At 34.6% G+C, this 21,927-nt stretch overlaps 1 protein-coding gene across 4 annotated transcripts in view; it reads left to right on the forward strand.

The window, feature by feature from the left end:
- The window catches only part of KLF12 (KLF transcription factor 12), a 416,573-nt gene that overhangs the window by 15,917 nt on the left and 378,729 nt on the right, over positions 1-21,927 (forward strand). Inside the window, exon 2 of one of the 4 annotated variants that reach the window (XM_054701633.1) lies at positions 2,376-2,504. The exons of 2 other annotated variants lie outside the window; for them this stretch is intronic. The gene's annotated coding sequence lies outside the window, so the exon portion shown is untranslated. Of the gene's footprint in view, positions 1-2,178; positions 2,505-21,927 lie in introns of those variants that run through there. One more of the 4 variants, XM_054701632.1, reaches the window with a different exon arrangement.

Below are 21,927 nucleotides of genomic sequence, written 5' to 3' on the forward strand. Positions count from 1 at the left end.
TGTATGATGTCAGGGTCTTAAAATAGTATACTACCACTATTATCTCCTTTGGTTTGTGCTGTTATCCAGTCTTTTGTCTAAGCATCTGGAGTAAGCTCTGCAAAAGAGAAGTTGGGTGGCTGTGGAATGTCCTTGCAACTGTGACTTCCTAGGATACCAAATGACTTTGCCAGTCTACATTAAGCTTGTAAGCATTTGTTAAAATTTTAGTGGTTTTTTCCCTCTCTGCTTAAAAATTTTTTTTGAAATTAGATTTCAATTAATAAAAACATAACAGTATAGTTAGATCTGTATAACAGATCTAAAAGTTTTTCGTTTTGTGAAACAAACTTCCCATTAAACAAAAGCTTTCCATTTCTCCCTCTCCTAGAGTCATGGAAACCAGGACTTTCTGCTGTTTCTTACCTTCTTTTTTGATTTTCTTCCCTTTTCTATTATCATGTCCAAAGGGAATGAACCATTTCTCTGTGAAGAGGCTTGTTAGCTGCTGAAACTTTAAATGTGCTTAGATTTTGTTTTGAATACCCATAACATTTTATCATAGGTATTTTTTTAATCACCTACTGATGAATCATCTTTATTTCTCCTGTGGTTGGCTGTTATAAAGCATTGTATTTGAGGATTTGTTAGTATTGAACTATCCTTGCATTAGGGAACAGACCCTGCTTTTCCATAATTTATTATTTTTCTATACCTTTGCTTGGTTCTATTTGGTTGTTTGAAATGATATTTAGATTATATACATCTGTATTCACAAGTGGAATTGGTTTGTAAAATTTTCTTGTTGCTGAGTCAGATTTTTTATGGTGGTTATGTGGATGAACTGGGAAATATTTATGTCTTTCCATGAGTTGTAATTGGAATATTTGCTCACTTAGATATTAGTACTCTGGTATGAACCATTGGATCATGATTTAATTACTTTTTTCCAGCAGTAGATATTCATTTTTATGGTCCAGTTTTGTTTGTGTATTTTCCCATAAAAGCTTTCATTTTCTTTTTGGATCAAGTTTTAGTTAAGAGATTACTCATTTCCTTTATAGATTTTTAAATTTGTTGCCCTAGGACAGCATACATGCATAATTACATTTCTGCTGTAATACAGATGTAACTTCCTTTTTCCCAAATATTGTCTGTTTTTTCCTTCAGTGTTCCAAAAGTTGCTTTGCTGTTATTCTTTTATAAAAAAGTTTAAAAACTTTTGGATTTTTCATATTTTCTACTTTTTTTTTCAGTTTCATGACTTCTACCTTAAATTTTTAAGTTTTCTGTCTTCTGTTTACTTTTTTTACTTAATTCTTTTTAAAAATTATCAGTCTTGAAGACATTGAAGTTAAATATATTGTTCTGAATATACTTATATCCTATGTTTTATGAAAGATTCATTCTCCTATTCCTTGTCTCTAGATGACTGATAATTTTGTTAATTGATTTCTTTGAGTCAGGGATTTCTAGAAATATGTTTTAAAATGTTTGCATATTAACTATTTTTAGATATTTAACTTTGTATTTTCTTTTAAATTTTAGTTTATATTAAGAGATTGTCATTTGTAAAGCAAGCCATTTTTGTTGTGATTTCTTTATATCTGAATGTCTTTTTTTTTTTTTTTTTCTTTTATAGAGGCATGTTTTTTTATTTATTTATTTGTTTGTTCGTTTGTTTCGTTTATACATGCACTGGGTACAGTCAGAAGCGCGGGAGGGCGAGAGAATTCACCAGAGCCAGAGCAGGGAGCAGAGCAGGCAGAAGGACCGAAGTACACTGCTGAGGGGAGCAGCGGGTGGCAGGAGAGGTCTGCGCACCATGTGGGACCCTCCTCTGGTGGCCGGGGAGCAGCCGGGAATCGAACAGGCGCTGCAGAGGCTGCGGGCAGCTTCGCAACCCAGCGCTCAACCGCTGCGCCACCGGGGAGGCCCTGAATGTCTTATTTTGATAAGTGTTCTTTAGATTTGAATGAGTATTTTCTCCTTGAGAAATGTGTTATTTCAGTGTTTATTAAATGCAATGCATTGATTTGTTTTAAGTTAAATTATTTTATGTTTTAACATTAGTTCTGTTAGAGTTGACTAATTCAGAAAGTGGTGTATTGAATTTGTTATCCATATTTTAAATTCTTCATTAAATTAGAAAAATTGTTTTTCATTATTATGAATTGTTATAAAATATAAACAACATATAATCTACTATGTTAATCATTTTTAAGTTTACAATTCAGTAGTGTTAAGTATATTCACATTGTTGTGGTATATTCAGAATGTTTTTACCTTACAAAACTGAAACTGTGTACCTGTTTAACTACTCCCCATTTCTCTCTTCCCCAAGCCCACTGTCAACTACCATTTACTCTCTCTTTCTATGAATTTCACTATATTAGATACTTGAAGTCCCAGATCAGCATCCAGCAGAGTTGGTTTCTGGTGATGACCCAGACTTGAAGGGAGTAACTAACTGCTGGTTTGAAGGGTTTGGAGGAGTCACTGAAGAATCTTACCTGGGCTTGAATGTAAGTGTACCTAGAGGAAAGGATATGGCGAGGATAGAGAAAGGGATAAATGTGTATGAAATACCAAGACCTGCTCCTTTCATCCCCTCCCTCCTGTGAGATCAGCAACCCAACTAAGACCTCATTATTTTCAAGTGTTATGAATGAACAGTTTCCTTAAGTCCATGTCAATTTGGAGCTGTCATACATCCAACTCAAGTAGTCTGTCTTTCTATAGTAAAAGTAAAGTATATTTTAAGAAATCACCTACTGTTCATTCATGCCTTACCACTTAATTTTTCTGGCTCAGCCCCTTTCACAGCTTGGTGTCTAGTGTGATGTGTATGATGTCAATGGCCTACACTTTAGGCCACAATTATAAAGAATCCTTTATACCCTGTGATGGGGGTGGGGGTTGGTGAACTTTGCAGAAAGGGCCAGATAGTAAGTATTTCAGAGTTTACTGACCACATGTGGTCTCTAGAGGTGTGTGTGTATGTGAAAATATAGGTACATGTATATATATTTTGAAATCTCTATTTATCTATAGCTGTCTATTACAACCCTTTAAAAATATATCTTATGCCCCTTAAAAAATGATGAATACTATTCTTGGAGAGCAGGCCTTATAAAAATAGGCTCTGTGCTCTGTTTGGCCTATAATCCACTGACTCCTGCTCTATGGGAAGGAGGTGTCTTTTTCACCTGAAAGCAAAGTCAAGTATTTCTGATATATAGGATATGTGTTATATATGAACAACTTAAAATTTGAACCAAAGTCTGATTGATATTTATAACTTTCTAACTTTAAACAGATATTTAACAAGTTTATAAATGGCCAGAAAAATGCTTAAGTTTCTTTAATATTGTTGCCCCCCCCCTTTTTTTTTAATGATTAGGACTCTAAAAAGCTTGTATTTCAAAGATTCAAAAAGGAGAAGCATGCCATCTTGGTGATTTTCTCTCTAATACCACTTTAGAAGACTTCATTTCCACTTTAGTAACTAATAACACTTTTAAAAGACCATTTCCATTTCACTGGCACAGATGTTTCCCTGTTCAAGATCTTGTATTGTATTTTTAAAGACACTTCAACAAAATTGGGTTCTTTAGGGTGAATGATGCATCGGACATTTCACATCATTTTGTAAAAGTGCTTTGTTATTTGATTGTCTTCTCTTTTCACACTAGCAGTGCTTAAAACATGCTAAACAAAGTGCTTATAGCTTTAGAAATTGTCAACAAATTATTTTGGGATTATTTTCAGTTCTTGTAAGTTTAAGTAGTATAGATATCACAAATATGACTTATTTTTAGTTGTAAGAAAACAGTTACAAATTAGGTATTATGAAGACTTAATATGAAGCTTAAAATGAAGTGAATATTAAGGATATTTCAAAAGATGTCTACAATTTAAACTTTCTTTTAGATTATTGTACTGTTTCTGTCTGTTCTTTTTTTCCTCCATGGAGTCCAGAGTTTAAGTGAATCAACAAAATTTGCTAAGGAAAAGGTAATTTTGTATGCAAGTTATGTTATAGAATTCAATTTCAAGTACATACTTAGACTGCTTCTTCATTCTTTTGTGCGTCATGTAGTACTCACATTCTATTTCTAGATTACAAAACCCTGAATCCTTAAACGCCGATTCGTTCTTCTTATTTTAGCTATTGCTCTCACCCCACTGACCTCCTTTTAGAGCAAAATCCCAAGTCAATTCAATTAAATTCAGACCAACTGTAATATGATTGGAGTCTGGGAAAAAATTTAGAATCTTGTTTCTTTTAGGCTGTTTAGTTATTTAATCCCACTTATATTATCTGTGAAATGGGAATAATATCTACTTTGCATTTTTTGAGAGTATTATAGAAACTGTACAAAGTATCCTCACAGTGCTTGGCACAGATTAGGGCCTATAGACAGCAGAAGTTATTATTAAACACTTTCCTACTCTCCAATCTACAGGAAGAGACAGAACTCATTGGATAACTAATAATGGTAACTAAACTATGCTAAGAATTATAGTCTGTGGTAGAAGAGTAATGGTAGTTCTTGCTAGAGTTTTTGAGAATGCTATTTAGAGGGGTGGTCCCTGAGCCACACCCTGATGGGTGGTTGCTTTTTGAATGGGTGGGGGGAGAGGAAAGGCCTGTCCAGACACAGGAAGCAGCTTGAGCTTAGGGTGAGGCAGGAAGTGCTGGGTGTGTCTAGGGCTGAGGTCCATTGTGGCCAATTTAACCCACAGAAATGCTTTCTTTGGAAATATACAATGCTTTCAAATGTCAAAGTTAGTGGAGAAACATGAGAGATTGCACTTAAAAAAAATCTAGATTTCTACTTTCTCTTGAAAATTTTAAGATTTTACCACCATTAGTTGAAACTTACCACCACTTCTTAGTCTTATATTGTTTTAATGTATTTTAGCTTTTTTTATATAGTTTAGTTCAAATCTTTCATTCCTCCCATGAACCCCCTCCAAAAAAATTGTGACTAATATTGTCACTTTTTTCAGTATGTAAGAAATCTCCTTTGGCTTCAATAGATATTTTCAACTTGTTAAGGAAATACCCTTTTTCTCAAATTAAGAATTATCAAGAGTAAACATTTTTAAAGTATTCAGTAGATTTATAATTAGACAGTATGTTTTGGATCTTAGGATGTTGCTTCTCAATAATAAGTTAGTAAGTTTCCCATATTTTCCTGTACTATAGATAGTTAATATAGCATCAAAATGCTTTGTTTTTAAAAAAATATTATAAAACATATCCTTGAAATGTTGGGACAGCTGATGATATCTTTTTTTAATAATAATTTTTTACCTTTGCACCCCACCAAGTCTATTCCATAATGATGGATTCAGTCATATATTCTCCTTGTAAATATATGTTGATTGATACTCCTCACGGTTACCTCCAAAGTTGTGGCCATGTTCAAATTTAGTAGTGTAAATTTAAACATATATTTAAAAATTTTCCATTTGGTAATTTAAAGCAATTCTTAATTTCATAAAATTTGTATTTTATATCTTTAAAAATAGACTGTTTTAAGAATGACTTTAAAAATGTTCATGTTTATTACAATGTCTTCTGATGTATTTTTTAGTTGGTTATTTCAGAGTATTTGCTTTTATTTATATTTAGCTAGAAAATCTGATATATAATTTCTGTATTTTGGAATATATTGGAAATGCTGTGGTACAAACCATGCTATTAATTTAGATAAAATTTCCACATTTATTTGAAAATCTGTATTGACTCTGGATGTAAATATGGTGTTTTGTCTTTATAGAGTTCTACTTAGCTTCTTGAAGAAAGATAATATATAAATGAACATTATTATGAGTTCCTTAAAAAGTTGTACTCAGTAGGAATTTACCGTGACTCTGATTTCCTAATAGTATTGGAAAAAATTCAAATCCAAAAAGATTTAAAGATAATCAGAATCACGTAGACATGGGTAAGTTGTTATTATTGCCACTGCAGAAAGCATATGCATATATTAAAGGGGATGAGGGATGTACTTTAGAAAGAGCCATTTTCTCATCTCTGTGGAGTATTAAAATTGATAATACTTTTTTTGATGAATAATGCCATAAGTGAAGAAGTAAAGTATTAAAGAAAAGTAACCTGATTGAAGATTTAGCTAGCATTTTTATGGAATATAAATTAGAGGACTTCATGTACAGTGTATAAGCCTAAATTATGTTACCAAGACAAATTTGTTAATAGTAGTTGCTTATATTTATAGTTTCTGAAACCACTTGTATGTGATTCCTTTAAGTTGCTTTCTATTCTTTAAATATATGTATATATAAATAATTACCTACCTACCTTCTTATTTACCTACCTCACACTTGAATAAATAGGTCATCAAATGATCTAACAAGTGACGAGCTATTGTTCCTTTTTCCTTTTCTTTTTTTTTTTTAATTGTAACATTTCATTTATATGAAAGACCCAGGATGTTTTAGACATTTGGGATTTTATAAAAATGAATTATATTGATGTTTGTACAAATCAGCAAATTAAAAATAAAAAGGTAGAATTGTACATTTAATGAATGATTTTTATGTTATATAAATCATACCTCTACAAAAGTGTTTATGATATAAATAAAGCAGCTTTCATGTACTATTTTCATCACAATGATACTCAGTAGTTTTACTTTCAATTTCCTTGTATCTTTGCTCTTTTTTTGATTTAGAAAAGAAGCTTTATTGCAGGTAATAGTACACCTCAAAAGTGAGTGCAGGAAGATTTGGAGGATAATTGCTGCATTTCTTTTTTATTTATCTTTTATTGAGGTAGCGTTGGTTTGCATTATTTTGGAAGTCAGGATCCCCCTCCTTTTGGTGTTGTTACTATAGTGTTCCAACTACCAAAGCACCCACAGTCCACCCCTCCTAATGTCTCAGTTTTATAGTCAGCTTTCAAGGGCTAGTTTTTGTGTTTGGCTTAATGTGACCCTTCATCTGGTTTCTCTATATTTTCACATATAATTTATATCATAAGTACTTTTGTAGAGGTATAATTTATATAATATAAAATTCACTCATTAAGTGAACAGTTCATTTTTTTTTTTCATTTGCTGATTTGTACAACCATCATTGGTAGGTATTTTATTTGTCTTCTTCTAAGTTATTTCACTTAGTACAAGCCCTCCCAACTCCATCCATGTTGTCATGTGCCACAAATGACATGTCATGAGTTTATCTTTTTTGATTGCTAAATATTATTCCATTGTGTATAAACCACATCTTCTTGATCCATTAGTCTGTTTGGGGGCATATAAGTTGTGTCCATAGTTTTGTTATTGTCAGTAGTGCTGCAATGAACATGAGAGACATTTTACTATTATTTCTATAGTGTTGTTATCTTGAAATTCAACTTAGATTTCTCTGTTTTACCTTAATTATATTGTGATTCTAAACTTTGATTGTAAAGTTTGGAGAAACATTGATGGCACAGGGACTCTAACCAGGGTATTTCCTCTTAAAAATTGAATGGGGAATAGAAGTATTTCTTATAGAGGCATCTTTATCCATTTTTCCCTTGGACTATTTTGAATTGGAACTAAATCCCTTGCCAAGACCTCACTATCACAATACAGAAGACTGTGGACATCATTACTGAGTTGTCTAGTGTGTCTGTATTATATTGTCAGTAGAGATAGATTTGAGTTGCTAAACATTTTCCTGCCTTTACAGATAGAGAAAAATACCTAATAGTACTCTGTTGGTGCTAGCAGATGCCTAATAATCATCTGTTTAACATAAGGCAATCTTCTGTTTTCTAAGCTGTTGAATATATATTTTGTTGAATATAATTTAATTTATGATGTTGACAACCCAATTTAAAAGGCAGAATTCCTATGATAAGTATGCATTGATTTTTTTTCCTTCAGAAATTATCATTGCAACCCATGAATAAGAGGAACATTTTGGAAAATTTTGAATATCTGAAAATTTAAAAAAATGTAGTGTTGAGTAAAAGAAAGTATAATTCAATTATAAAGTACCCTAAATTAGCCTCAATTTTATTGTGCTAGGAGCCATTAATTTCCTCTTACAATGAAGTATATTTATTATTTCACCAATATTTGAAATTACAAATTATATCTTTAGAAAATTAAATGCAAATTCAATGTTAAATATTTGAATTGTAAGTTCAGTATTTAAGATGTTCAGTTAAAAAAAATTGGTACAGGCAGCTGATGAAATACCTTATTATCAAACCAGCCTCAAATATCAGTTTAGACAGATACCTGTTTAAGGCTCTGCAAGCATTTCCTACCTGCAGGTAAAGCATAGATGCAGCCTTTACTGCCTAGTAAGTAATGTGATTATGGAGCATAATTGACTGTGAGTGCCTTGAGGACAGGGACAGTGCTTTATAAATAGCCTTGAATGCCCTGTTACTGTGGTGTACAAGCTACATAGAGTACAGCTCAATCAAGTGTGTGAAATTCAATTACATCATTTTTTAAGCTGACTTAAAATTGCTATCTCATAACTACCTTAATTTTATTACGACAAGAGGTGATCCTAAGAGCGTCAGCATCTGGACTTGAGTCTGTCTTTTTCCCCTCTGGATACTCTTTCCATGGCATGAAAGGCATTTTCTTTCCTCTCTTTTTACAAACCTTCTTACTCTGCTCCTTTTGAGGTAATTAGGCACAGCATGTATTTGTGTCTTTTTTTTGTTGTTGTTGTTCAGTGCTCGTATATTGAATAACTTGAATAAACACTTCATGGTTTCATGGATAAGGTCTTCCTTCAGAAGCTCTGTTTCTGAACATGTTCATGTCGGAAACCAAATGATACCATCTCTCCACTGGTGTGCTGGTGAGAGAAACCCAGAATTTCCCTGTCGTACTCTTGCTTTGCTTCTCAACAAATTTTTTTTTTTTTTTTTGCTTTGTGAACTTTTTGGTAAATCTACAATAGTGTCAAATTATTCTACTGTGTATTGTATGATGCTTCCAATTAGACTAATTTCAAATATGAGAATGATGAGGTTTTATTCTTCTTAGCTCTGCTTCCCATTTTTCCCTTAATCAGATGAATATTAAAAAAATTAAAAAAATAGTCTGTGATTCTGTGATAAAGTTAGAGATAATTAGGGATAATACTCAGTTCTATTTTGGAAACATAAAATGCCTGTATTTGTATTTCTAGAAAATACTTGTACTTTAAGAATTCCGAAATTGCTACATTACTATTGCCTTTATTTTATATCTTCTAACCTTACTTGTAGATCTTCAGAATTGTATATTTGTGCCCCCATTTTTCTTCAGAGATGTATTAAATACAGTCATCCAAAAAAAACCCCCCTTGTTTTTATGCAGTAAAAGGACAGCTCTCTCTCACCAGCACTGAAACAGTCGTTGACTTAAATGTATTTGACCCTAGTGAAGTGCTGAGTATAATAGTGATCCAGGCCATTGTGGACTATGTAGTTTACAGTCTAACAGAAAAAAAAACAAAAACAAACAGATATGCAACAAATAATTTCTGAAATTAATTACATTAGTAAAAATCGGTAAACAGATGTAGAGGAAACATCGGTAAGCATCGCTACTGTAGAATCTGTGCAGGCAATAATGGAGGACCCAACCGACTAGTAATGTTAAGTATTAAGTTTAAAATATTAACACCTATCCGCTGCCTATTTTATCCCACAGTTGCCAGTGTCTGTTGGTTTCCTATGACTATTCTGTTTTATATTGCTGGTCTAGTGTTTCTTAGATCTAACTTAGAAGTTGACAGTTAATTAGGAACATTGTTTATTGATGAACTTATATACTAAATTAGGAAAATGTTTTCTTGATAGCACATTATTCACTCTTGACTGTATTAGAGATTTAGATATATTTTCAGTCTGTGAGACTGGTAAAATAGGGGTGTCATGAACAGGTAGAGAAGGAAGATGAGAGAAATAGGACCTGGTGTTGAATTCAGTAATAATCACATGTGCCTTGACCAAGAAGGTGGGATCCTTGTCATTCAAAACTTCAGATACACAGATTCATGGAAATCATATGATATTGAAAAACATTTAATATTTAATGATTCTGAGGACACACAGTTGCGAAATTCTGTATCTTGTTCTTCTTTATGAATCTCAATTTATGTGAATGTGCAGAAATGTCAGGCTGTAAAGTTATGGTTGAATAAATGTTGGATAACACAGAACATGAGTTTAATCATTCACTGAATATTACTACCTGTCCACAGAGGAGTAATGATGCAGTACTCAAAAATGTCTAGAAACAAAATGTATAAATCATCGAAATAATGTGCTAAAAATATGTTCAACTTTGATGACACATAGCCCCATACCACCCCACCTGGGAAATATTTTATCTGTATATGCTTTTCTATCTCATTTTCTTGTTTTTGTGTGGTGTGTATTTATATGTGTATTTTAATAACAGAATAATGTAAATGTTATTACTCAGTTTTGGAAAGGTAATTATTCCACTTGGGAAAAATAGTTCTCACGTTTCTACTATTGAATCCACTTGTTAGAATCTATTACATTGTCGTTGCCAACTCTCTACTTCTAACAAAACTTGTATCAGTTATCTCTAAATCACGATATAAACTGTGATACTGTGATAAAAAATAGGTCTCCTGTTGATGAGTTATGATGAGTTATTTGTGTAATGGTACTGTATTTGATACCATCACTGTAGATCCAGTCTTTTGAAATGAGACGTAATTGAATTATGGCTCATCAATACATATTCATAGTATTTTTAAAGTTACCTTTTTCATTTTGGGTCATTTAAGGAAGGTAGAACATTTCTTTATTTTGTTTATTTATATTTTCCCCTCAAAAAGGTGAGTAATGTCAAAGACAAATAGTACATTATAGCATAGCTTAGTATCTGTAATTGAAGACATGGTCTTTATTCTTCAAAATTCTCCTTGCACTGTACTTAGGAAATTGCTTGTTAGTGACTGCCAGTGGCCGCTGTAGCCCTGCTTCCATGTTACTCTGCAATTGTAGATTGTTACCCTTGCATAAGAGGGCAGCAGGGTTAGTGGTAAGCCATAATGCATTGATTTGGCAATCACAGTGAACTGCAGTTCAGCCCACATAGGTTCAAGTTAGAAACCCAAAACATGTCCCAATGAGGAGCCTTCATTGGGAGTTTCTAATAGAGGGAGAAGGAGTCAGGTGGAGATACCACAAGGTAAAAGCAAGTAAAAGTTCTTCTTGATTAGTCCTTTTGAATGAGGTATTCTCATCTTTGTTGGCTTCTGGGGTCCAAGGATCACATCCAGTTTAAAAAGAACAGTAAATGACTTTTTCAGCGGTGGTTTTCTCTGGTCCTATTTTTTAGTAGGCTCCAGTGATGTCTGTTTTCATAAGCTCTGGAGTACCTCTGAATGGGCATTTTTCATGCTGCACTGCTGGTGATCTTCCTTGCCATCTAGACTTACATCTTTGAACACAACAAATTTTTCAGATCAAGTCATTGCTCTAACTTGATTCCATGAAGGAAGCCTCCAATGATCAGCTGTAAGGAGACTCCTGTCCAGTATTCTTTGTTTGTTTGTTTTTTGTTTTAAAAAAATTTTTTTTTAAGATTTATTTATTTATTTATTTATACAAGCACTGGGTACAGTCAGAGGCGCGGGAGGGTGAGAGAATTCACCAGAGCCGGAGCGGGGAGCAGAGCAGGCAGAAGGACCAAAGCACACTGCTGAGGGGAGCAGCGGGCAGCAGGAGAGGTCTGCATGCCATGTGGGACCCTCCTCCCGTGGCCGGGGAGCAGCCGGGGATCGAACCGGCGCTGCAGAGGCTGCGGGCAGCTTCGCAACCCAGCGCTCAACCGCTGTGCCACCGGGGAGGCCCCTGTCCAGTATTCTTAATACAATTTTAAATTGTTTTTCAATAAAATTTTTAGAAATACTATATTAAAAATCACTTAAAGACAATTATAAACTAGTAAGCTGCTTGAGCAGTACGATGGTCAGCATTTCACTGCTTGCGCTATTATACACCGCTCTCTTCCACTTTGTTTTTGGTCTTCTAATGAAACAGTTGAGGGAAAGCTTTAGGCAGGATGCCCCATCATCCCTAAATATTTCAGTGTTTGTTTGCTCCTAGAAGAACCACAGTACAATGACTTCCAAGTCAGGAAGTCCATGTTGACTAATACAGTCTTCCAGTCCACAGACCTCAGTAAGATTTCACACACTGTCCTATTGCTGTGTTCTTTTCTCTTCTGGTCAGAAACCCATCCAAGGGCATGTCTTTGCACTGCTGTAATGGAAACATTTCTCAGTCATTCCCTGTCTCTTGTGCTCTTGATTATTTTATGGAGTACACACCTTACGTTGTATAGGATGGTCTTGCGTCAGTGATGATGGTAGTTGTAATCATCTTGTCCTGATAGTGTTTGCCAGATTTCCCTTCCATTAAAGACACTATCTCCTCCTTTGCTCGGTATGCTATGGAAGTGGAGGGGATAGACACAGTCTCTACTCATTATGGAACAGTGACTAGTTGGTGAAAGGACTGAATTACATACGATGAATTTGACAAAAAGGAAAGAGTGATGATATAAATGTGCATTGTAAGTGCTTCCCTAGTACCCTGTATTTTGTATCTTTTTCATCTTCCATGATTTGCTCCATGAATGATTTGATATTTGTGGTACGTATATGCACATGTGGCCAGGCCAGGTTCAAGGAATGGCTCTCAGAGTTGCAGAATCTGAGTATAAGACCAACACTTTGATTGATTATCTAAATAGTCTTCCTCATTTGATCTGAGGCGACTTGCTGTTTACAACTCTTAAGAGTTGTAAAGGCCTTCTATGCTCAGGAGGTTGTTGTAGGGCAAAAGGGTTGTTCTAAAATGATTTACAGAATGATAATTAGGAATATAAGCTGAATAGCAAAAAGTAAGTCCTAAAAATAGCCTTTTCTAACCTTCAGAAAGTAAACACATATAAATGAAACTTCGCTTGTTTGTGCTATAAAACAGCCAGTAGAGTAAGACATATTATCACTTTAAATATTTGAAAAAGTAAGTGTTCTATGAGAACTTGTTTACTTGTTTGCTTAAATATATATGTTTTCATTTTGAGCATAGTTGCTTAATAGTAGTGCAATGCTATGTAAACTGCCTAGCAAAATATTTTTCAAAAAAGATTAAGCCTATGTGAGGATTACTTGCATAAAAATTAGAAAACAGGGCTTCCCCTGGTGGGGCAGCGGTTGAGCGCTGGGCCGGGAGGCTGCCCACAGCCTCTGCAGCACCGGTTTGTTCCCCAACCACCGGCGAGGGTCCCACCAAAAAAAAAAAAAAAAAAGAAAACAAATGTTACCAAGGTCTGGTTTATTTAATGGCACTTTCCTTTGGTATTGACTAAGTATCTGGAAAGTATGCATTCCTGCCTTGTGGCAAAACCCATGTATGAGATTTGATAGAGCCATTCATTATTCAGGATACAGCTCTCTAGGGCATTAGACCTTAAAGAACCAGGGAAGCTTGAAGGAGTGTTAGAAATCAAATGTTTTGTCTTGTGTAGTTAGAGCTAAAGTGACTTGCACCAGGTTGTAGAGCTTGGATGCAAGAGGACCCAGCACCTAGACAGGAATTTAGCTCTCAGGGCTGTAATTCTAAAACTAACCTAAGGTCTTTGTGCTTCCAGATTTGGTGGTGGTAAAGGTAACACCAACAATAGCATAAACATTAGTAATAACAATTTGATTATCCTAGCAGTTTATACTATCAAATTTTTGCCAGAAAGTAAGCGATACTGGTGGTTACTATTGCTTGTACCACTTTTAGCACCTAATTAAAACAGCACAGTATCTTCTTGTCAGTGTGCAATCTTGAAATTGTTTTAGTATTAGGGCCAAAATAGCTACATACCTAGGATCAGGATTTCTGGAGTTCTATGAGGAGATGAATAGTACAGAGGAAAGTTCAGAACTGCAGGATCTAATTATCATGGTATTGTTACAGGGCAGGGAGAGGGCCAGCCCAAACTCCGCAAACCTGCCTATTCTAAATGGGAAACCTGGAACCTCCCCCTTTCCTGGGGACCACCCTGTTACAGTATTAGAGTATCACATGGTATTAGAGTATCACTATGTGCTTAAATGTTTGGGGAAATATTTAAAACAAATAATGTTTTTAAAGTGTTAGTTTTAGTAGCATATGTAGTATTGGATCTTAGAGTTACTGTTGTGACATCTAACTAGTTACTGTGATTTAATAGTGATTTTTAGAAATTTGAAACTATTTAAACTAACTCTGTAGTCATGTGTTCACTTCACCTGTGTCATTATTTGTACCTCATCTTCTCTCCTGTATTTGGTTGCAAATTAAAAAAAAAAAATCAGAGAAAGATTAGAGACTGTGGATCCAGCAGAGATGAATACATACCAATCTTTTTTTTTTTTCTTACTAATCACATGGTGTCAGTTGCAAGTTCATTTGCAAATGTTTGTAGAAGTGATACTCCATGGCACTTTGTGAAAATGCCTTGTCTCCATGCGAACCCTCAAAGATGAGAGCTAAAGAAACAAAACACCTTATTGACACTGGTCAGAAAGTCCTTGAGAAGCTACCGGTTTTGCTCTCTTTGCACGTAGCTCTTGGAGACTCATTAGAGATGAAATTGGTTCTGAACTTGGTGTTTACATTTACCTTGTAGTTGAATTCTAATAACCACAATGTGAGTTTAGGAAATTCACCTTTGTTAAGAGTCAGAAACTTTGGTTCAGAGAAGTGACATAACTTCCCCAAGGAAAGAGATTTGGAATTTGAACCCAGAAATGTCTGACCTGGTGTTTTGAATAAATCTAGATTTTTAACTCTTTTCACATAGTGAATTAAAAAAATGCCACAAACTGTGTTGTGGGTCTTGAATTGTACTGGGTCTTGAATTGCTTTCCAGCTTTCTGGAAATCTCTGGGAAGGTTTTTATTCTGTTTGTTCTTCCATCAAACCCCAGGACTGAGAAAGTAGCATTCCAGCTCATTTCTTATTTCCTTGTGATTTTCAATGATATGGGAGGTAATTTTTTTCCTTCTAATAAGCAGCAACTACATGTGTGAACCAGGGATAAAAGGAATGTGACACTAGTAGAGTTTTCTTGCCAAAGGTATAGCCTACTTAGTTACCTAGGAAACAGAAGCATGATTTACAAATATTGATTTGAAAAAGCTTGAAGGAAATCCTGGCTATTGTTTCTGCCTTTAAAATAGTTTTCTCTGCAGAGATCAAGGTAAATCATTGAATCTGGAATGATCACGTCTTTTTGTATAATACATAAATGGTATATTTAGAATATATCTTGCTTATTTGACAAGTTGCCTGTTTGTTTTTTTTTGTGAAATTTGCATTGAGGTTCAGTATGATCATAATTTTTCGTGCATATCTTATTTCATATGCAGGAGAAATGGGGAGCCTTTTATTCCTGTAGCTAGGTGTGGTCTGCTTGGTTCATTTTCTGAGCACTGCTGAATGCCAATGAAAGGAACAGTGGGGACAAAGGAAGGTAAATATAGTTGAGGATGCAGCTGAAAGTTTAGTAGAATGATGAACTCTTAGAATCCACTTTATGGAAAACTTCTAGAGTTATTGGAACTTGGTACCTTGCAGTATCACCCACTTAGATGGAAGCTTCCTGTGCTGTAACTCAAGGGGATGGAGAGATTCCTCATAAACAGCTTCTGAGCAATTGCAAACTATATGACGGTTGAATCTCTTCATACCATATATACTTTAGCTGATGAGCTGAGGGTAGGAATCTGGGTGGGGAAACCACTATCCACCTTCCCAGAGAGTTTCAGAAAGCTGGAAAGCTGTTCATGAGCTAGTCTAGTAAGTGCCCCTCCATCCAAGGATCTGTGGAGGTGTAAGTGATACACGTAATGTGTTTTTATGTGTGGAACGGTATGTCCTCGGTGGTATCACAGTATCATGTTGAAGACAACCCAACACAGCCAGGGCAGTTCTTGAGTCAGACATGGGATTTGGCAGAGGTGCTTCTCACTAGAATCAGTGTTCAGCATGGTTACCCCAAGTCAATAGGAATAGTTTTTGTTGCTTTCAGTACATTCTTTGTAAGGAATTGGAAATACGTAATATAATTTATAAACATTTCTTTTTAAAATTGCAATAAAATATTTCACTGAAAGTGTTCACTGTAATAAAAATTCAGCCATCTTGGAAGCTTATTCCTTGAGGATTCTAGATAATTGAGGTTTAACTGAATACAGCTTTATTGTCATAAACCCTTGACATTTCTAATATGAAATCCCATGTGGGGTTTTCAATCACATTTTGAGAAAGATATGGATCTGAAAAAAAGGGAAATGAACTGGTCTTTGTTCTACCTGGAGATCTGAAAAAATGTGAACTTTCCAGGCTGGGAGGGTAGATGATCAGAATCTATAAAATGCAGACTGTATTGATCTAATCTTAGAAATCTGCTGTAGAACTGGATTTCCCATGAAATATAAGAAATATTAAGTGTAGATCAAGTGAAAGGAAATAATGCTGCTTTCTGTGAATGGAATAATTGTGAAATATATTACTTACATGAGGTATCATGCTGAAAATATGTAGCTTTAAAAATGTAGTCGAATCAATAGAATAATAGAACCAAAAGCTTTTCTGTTGGGGAAAAAAATCTTGTACTGTGCCCCTCCTGTGTGCCAGGCATTGTACTCTGTTCTGGAGATTCCAGGATATTCTCTCTCTCAGAATCCACAATTTTGAGGGCAGACAACCGATGTGATAGGTCAGGCAAGTACAGAGAGCTGTGGAAGCCCATCTTGTTATGGACTGTGTCTTACTCGCCACAAAGGCATGTGCATATGCTTTTAAAAAATGATAATGTACATGATAAAGATTTGACATTTGTGTCCAGTGTGAAGTGATCACCATAGTAAGTCAGTTTCCCGCTATCTTGTACATAGCACTTTAAAGCTAGGAGTCAGTTTTCTAACTATAGATGCCTGAAGAATGTATATGTTATAGTTAAAAATAACACCATTGTCTGGGATTAAAGTATACATAATTTGAGTGAACAAAATTTTCTATTTTTTCAGCTATATATGAATGTATTTATGTGTATGACATATTTAAGAGGATACTATAAAATGACAGAGGTAGTTAAAAATGTAAAAAAATTACATCAGAATCTATAAAATACACTGATTTAAATTTGTGAGTATATATTTATGTGATATACATATGGAACATCTAGCAATTCATTTTTATTGTTTTTCAACATAGTAAGCTCTGAAATATTTTGGAAGAATAGTTTTTTTCAAGGAAGGAATGACTTTCAAGAAATGTTTCTGCTGAGTAGCATGTGGAAATCAGAATGGTTTAAATAGTGGATTACTATATAAAAGCTCATTTTATGTTAGTTTGTATTTTCCTTACCTAGAGAAATTGACATGAGGTGTAATGTATCACTTGTAGACCTTTCACTGTATATAATTTTTAGAGTCAATTCTTGCCTGTCTTTTTTATGTATGATCTTATATTTTGGAAAAACCTTAGAATTAGGACTTTAGAGATGAATTATTCTTTAAAAATACACTTAGTCCATTCCACTCACAAATGATAGGCAAATGATGATGACAGGATTATGGCTATAGTTTACAAAAGTCTTTTTCATTAAATAGAGCTCCAATTTTCTCCAGATATATAACTTCCATATTTCAATTTTTTAATCTTTGTGTTGTCATGTTATTTTGGACACCTAATGTCAGCAAAAGCAACTAAAAATGGAACACTGGAATCTTCATGGGACCTGGGGTACTTTGTTATATTTTTATAAGCATCCATGTCCGATATATTGATTAGTTAATGGGAAGTCATTGTAAGAACTAAGAGACATGTCAGTACTTCATTTCTTTATATGGATGAATAATATTCCATTATATGGACACATACCACACGTTGTTCATCCATCCATCGATTGACATTTGGATTGTTTCTGCCTTTCAGTTATTATAAATAATGTTGCTATGAATATGCATGTACAAATCTTTGAACACCTCCTTTCAATTCTTTTGCGTATATACCTAGGATTGGAATTGCTGGGTAATATGTTAATTTTACATGTAACCTTTTGAAGAACCCCAAAATTCTTCTACAGCAACTGTACCATTATATGTTCCCACTAGTAAATTATGAGGGTTTCAATTTCTGTAATTGCTTGCCAATGCTTGCTTTTTTTTGTTTCTTTGATTATAATTTTCCTAATGGGTACCAAGTGGTATCTTATTGTAATTTTGATTTACTTTTCTTTGATTAAGAATGGAGTTGAACATCTTTTCATGTTCTTGTTGGCCATTTGTGTATCTTCTTTGAAAAAATGTTTTATGTTATTTGCCCATTTTTTACTGGATTTTTATGATTGTGTTTTAGGTGTTTATGTAATTTGGACACAATCAGATATAAGATTTACAAACATTCCTTCCTATTCTGTGGATTATCTTTTTACACTCTTAATAGTGTCTTTTGCTCAAAAGTTTTGATGAAATCCAATTTCTTTTTTCTTTTGTTTGTTGTGATTGTGGTATTGTAACTAGAAACCTTTGCCAAATCTGAAAATTTACTCGGTATTCTCTTTTGGGTTGAGCGCCACACTGTGAAGCTGTCCGCAGCCTTTGCAGCTTGGGTTCGATTTCCGGCCCACTGGTGAGAAACCCACATGGCGCAGCAGACCTCTCCTGCCTCACCTGCTGCTCCCCTCAGCAGTGTCTTTGGTCTGTCTGCCTGTTCTGCTCCCCGCTCTGTCTTTGGTGAATTGTCTCACCCTCCCGTGCCTCTGACCTGTACCCCAGTTCTTGTATAAATAAATAAATCTTAAAAGACTTTTAAACATTTAGTTCTTACTTTTTGGGCTTAGATCCACTTTGCATTAATTTTTATAAATTGTGTGGGCTGAGGTTTCACCATCAGTCTTTTGTATGTGGATGGCCAGTTGTGCCAGCCCTATCTGTTGAAAAGACTACTTTTTACTGCAGTAATTTTAGTTTACATGGCACATAAATACCACATATACATGCTTTTTGTGTATATTCATGTACATATATATTTCATATACATCATATATACATTAAAAGTACAGGGTCTTCATACTCAGGTGTAAACCACTCCACACCCACCACCAAGACACCACCACAGTAGTCCATTGTGCTCCCCACCTTGCTCTTGCCTATCTACCTCCCCTTCCCCTCTGGTAGCCTCACTTCTCTAGTTCGCAGTTGGCTTTATTTGACCTCTTGTTCGGTCTCTATGTATTCTACATATAAGTGACACCATTGAAAAGATTGTTCTTTCTGCATTGAACTACTTTGACACCCTTGTCAAAAAACAAATGATCGTAGACAAATGTTTCTTTCTAAACTCTCATTTGTATCCCATTGACCTGTATGTCTCTTCATGTGGTAGTACCAGACTGCCTTCCTTATCATTGTTTTTAGTAAGTTTTGAAATCAGGAAGTATGAATTCTCCTGCTTTGTTGTTCAACATTGTTTTGGCTGTTCGCTGTTCTTTGAAATTCTGAATCGTTTTAACAACCATTTTGTTCAAGTCTAGGAAGAAGTTAGCTGGGATTCTGATAGAGATTGCTTTGAATCTGTAAATCAGTTTGGGGAATATCATTAAGTCTTCATACCTATGGAATATTTTTTCATTCTTTTAGATCTTTAGTTTCTTTCAATAATGTTTTTTAGTTTTTAAAGTATAGGTTTTGTACTTCATTTCTTAAATTGATTCTTAACTTTTAATTTTTGATGCTATGTAAATAGAATTATTTCCTTATTTATTGGGTTATTCAGGCAAATGTGCGGAACATGGTTGATTTTTTTTTATTTGATCTTGTACTGTGCAACCTTGTTCAACTCACTTTTAGTTCTAATTCTGAAAGTGAATTCTATTGGAATTTCTATGTACAGGATTATGTCATCTGAGAATAGTTAAACTTGTTCCTTTCCAATCTGAACATCTTAGACTGGTTTTCTTGTCTAGTTGCCCTAGTTAAAACTTTTACTACAATGTTCATAGACATGGTGAGAGTAGGCATTCTTGCCTTTTTCCTGATCGTAGGGAGAATACTTCTAGATGTTCACCATTGAGCATAATGTAATCTGTATTTTCTTTAGGGTTTTTTTTTTTTTTTATAGAAGCCTCTTTATCATGTTGAAGAAGTTACCTTCTATTCCTGGTTTGTTGACTATTTTTATCATGACGGGGGTTAGATTTTTTTTTTTTTTTTGGTGGGACCCTCGCTGGTGGCCGGGGATCGAACCGGCGCTGCAGAGGCTGCAGGCAGCCTTGCAACCCAGCGCTCAACCGCTGCGCCACCAGGGGATGCCCAAGGGGTTAGATTTTGTCAAATGATTTTATGCTACCCAATGATTTGATTCTGTGCTTTTCTTTTTAAGTCACTTATTATGGTATATTGCTTATATTTAGATAATAAACCAAATTTAGAATACGTAAGGTAAATTTGATGTAATCCTTTCTATACATTGATGGATTTGGCTCACCAGTATTTTATTGAGGATTTTTGTGTTCATATTCATAAGAGCTAATGGTGTGTATTTTCTTGTGATGTGTCTGTTGCACATAAGTCAGTGTTAAATACCTAAATCTTTAAATTGTGAAATTTCCAATAAGTAATTTTTGACTAATGTAAAATTTCTTTAGGGCTTTCTCAAAGGACATACTTGTTAAAATGGCTTACAAGTTAAAAGTCTCTACCATCATCTTTAACTTATACATTTGATTTTTTTTTCAATTGGAGAATGAACACAGTAATACCTGTTTTCCGTTTTTACAGTGGAATGACAGGATCAGTTCTATTATGAGCCCTGTGTGTTTTCTGCTCTTCTCGCCTCCTTCCTTTTTTTTTTTTTTTTTTGACTGCTTCCTATTTCTTTGCATGTGTATTATAGGCCTCATCCCACCATTTACTTGGAGAAGTAGTAAATGTATTATAATACGAAGAAAGCAAAATCAATTTTATGGAAATTCGAGCTTAGATTTGTATTTAGGGTTTTTTACTGGTTTTGATGATCAGAGCATGAGAATGAGGATTTTACAAATGATAATTGCACAATTCCACTAGAGGCAGTAGAATAATTTATTGACTAGGTTTCTTATTTCTCAAGAGCTTGGAACACAATACGTTCGTTTACAATACAACCTCCCCCCCCAAAAAAAAAAAATTAAAACCTATTGTCTTGAGGCCCCACGTCTCCATACTCATACAGTTAAAATTTGTATCTTTAATTACGATTCCTTTTGGTTAATTCAACACTTCAGTGTGCTTTCACTTTTGTTTTCCTATCCAGTCATTATCAAAGCCTTGTTTAAAAAAACACTGTTGAATTACTATTATAGTGTTAGTTTGTCAACCAAACTATTTCAGTTGTTGAAGGACTTTAAGTTAACAGCTATATATCGGCATTGAAAAGACAGTACCCTTGATATTCAGAACCTAGCCTTATGCTTTTCCCTGTAATGCTTTTACCATCTAATGGTTATATTCTGATTTCTGAATGGCCCAACTCTTTTTCCTTTTGTCATCTGGAATATGCTTGAGTTTAAAAGTATACAGCATCGTCACAGGGGGAGGTGGGGACTCCAGTGTAAAAGTTTCTATAGTTGATTAAATTCCTCTGAAGGATGATGTTTATCTTGAGTGGAATTTCCAAGCAGAAGGTTTGCTAAGTATTATTAAGAATTTCTTGGTCTTTGAGCCTGTGTTCATCATCTTTCATGGAGTTTTTAGTGGACCCACACTCCCTTAGGTCCCGTGATGCTGAGAGAGAGCAGGGTCATAGTTTTGTCCTTATTCTTTAGGATGCCACTCCCTCCTCAGTGGCTTATCCCTGTGAAGTTTTCAAAGAATAAGAATAGATTGATGAAACTTCCCTGG

Source organism: Talpa occidentalis, unplaced genomic scaffold (genome assembly GCF_014898055.3).
Source record: "Talpa occidentalis isolate TD23 unplaced genomic scaffold, MPIMG_talOcc4v2.1 talOcc4.5, whole genome shotgun sequence".
Taxonomy (NCBI): Eukaryota; Metazoa; Chordata; class Mammalia; order Eulipotyphla; family Talpidae; genus Talpa; species Talpa occidentalis.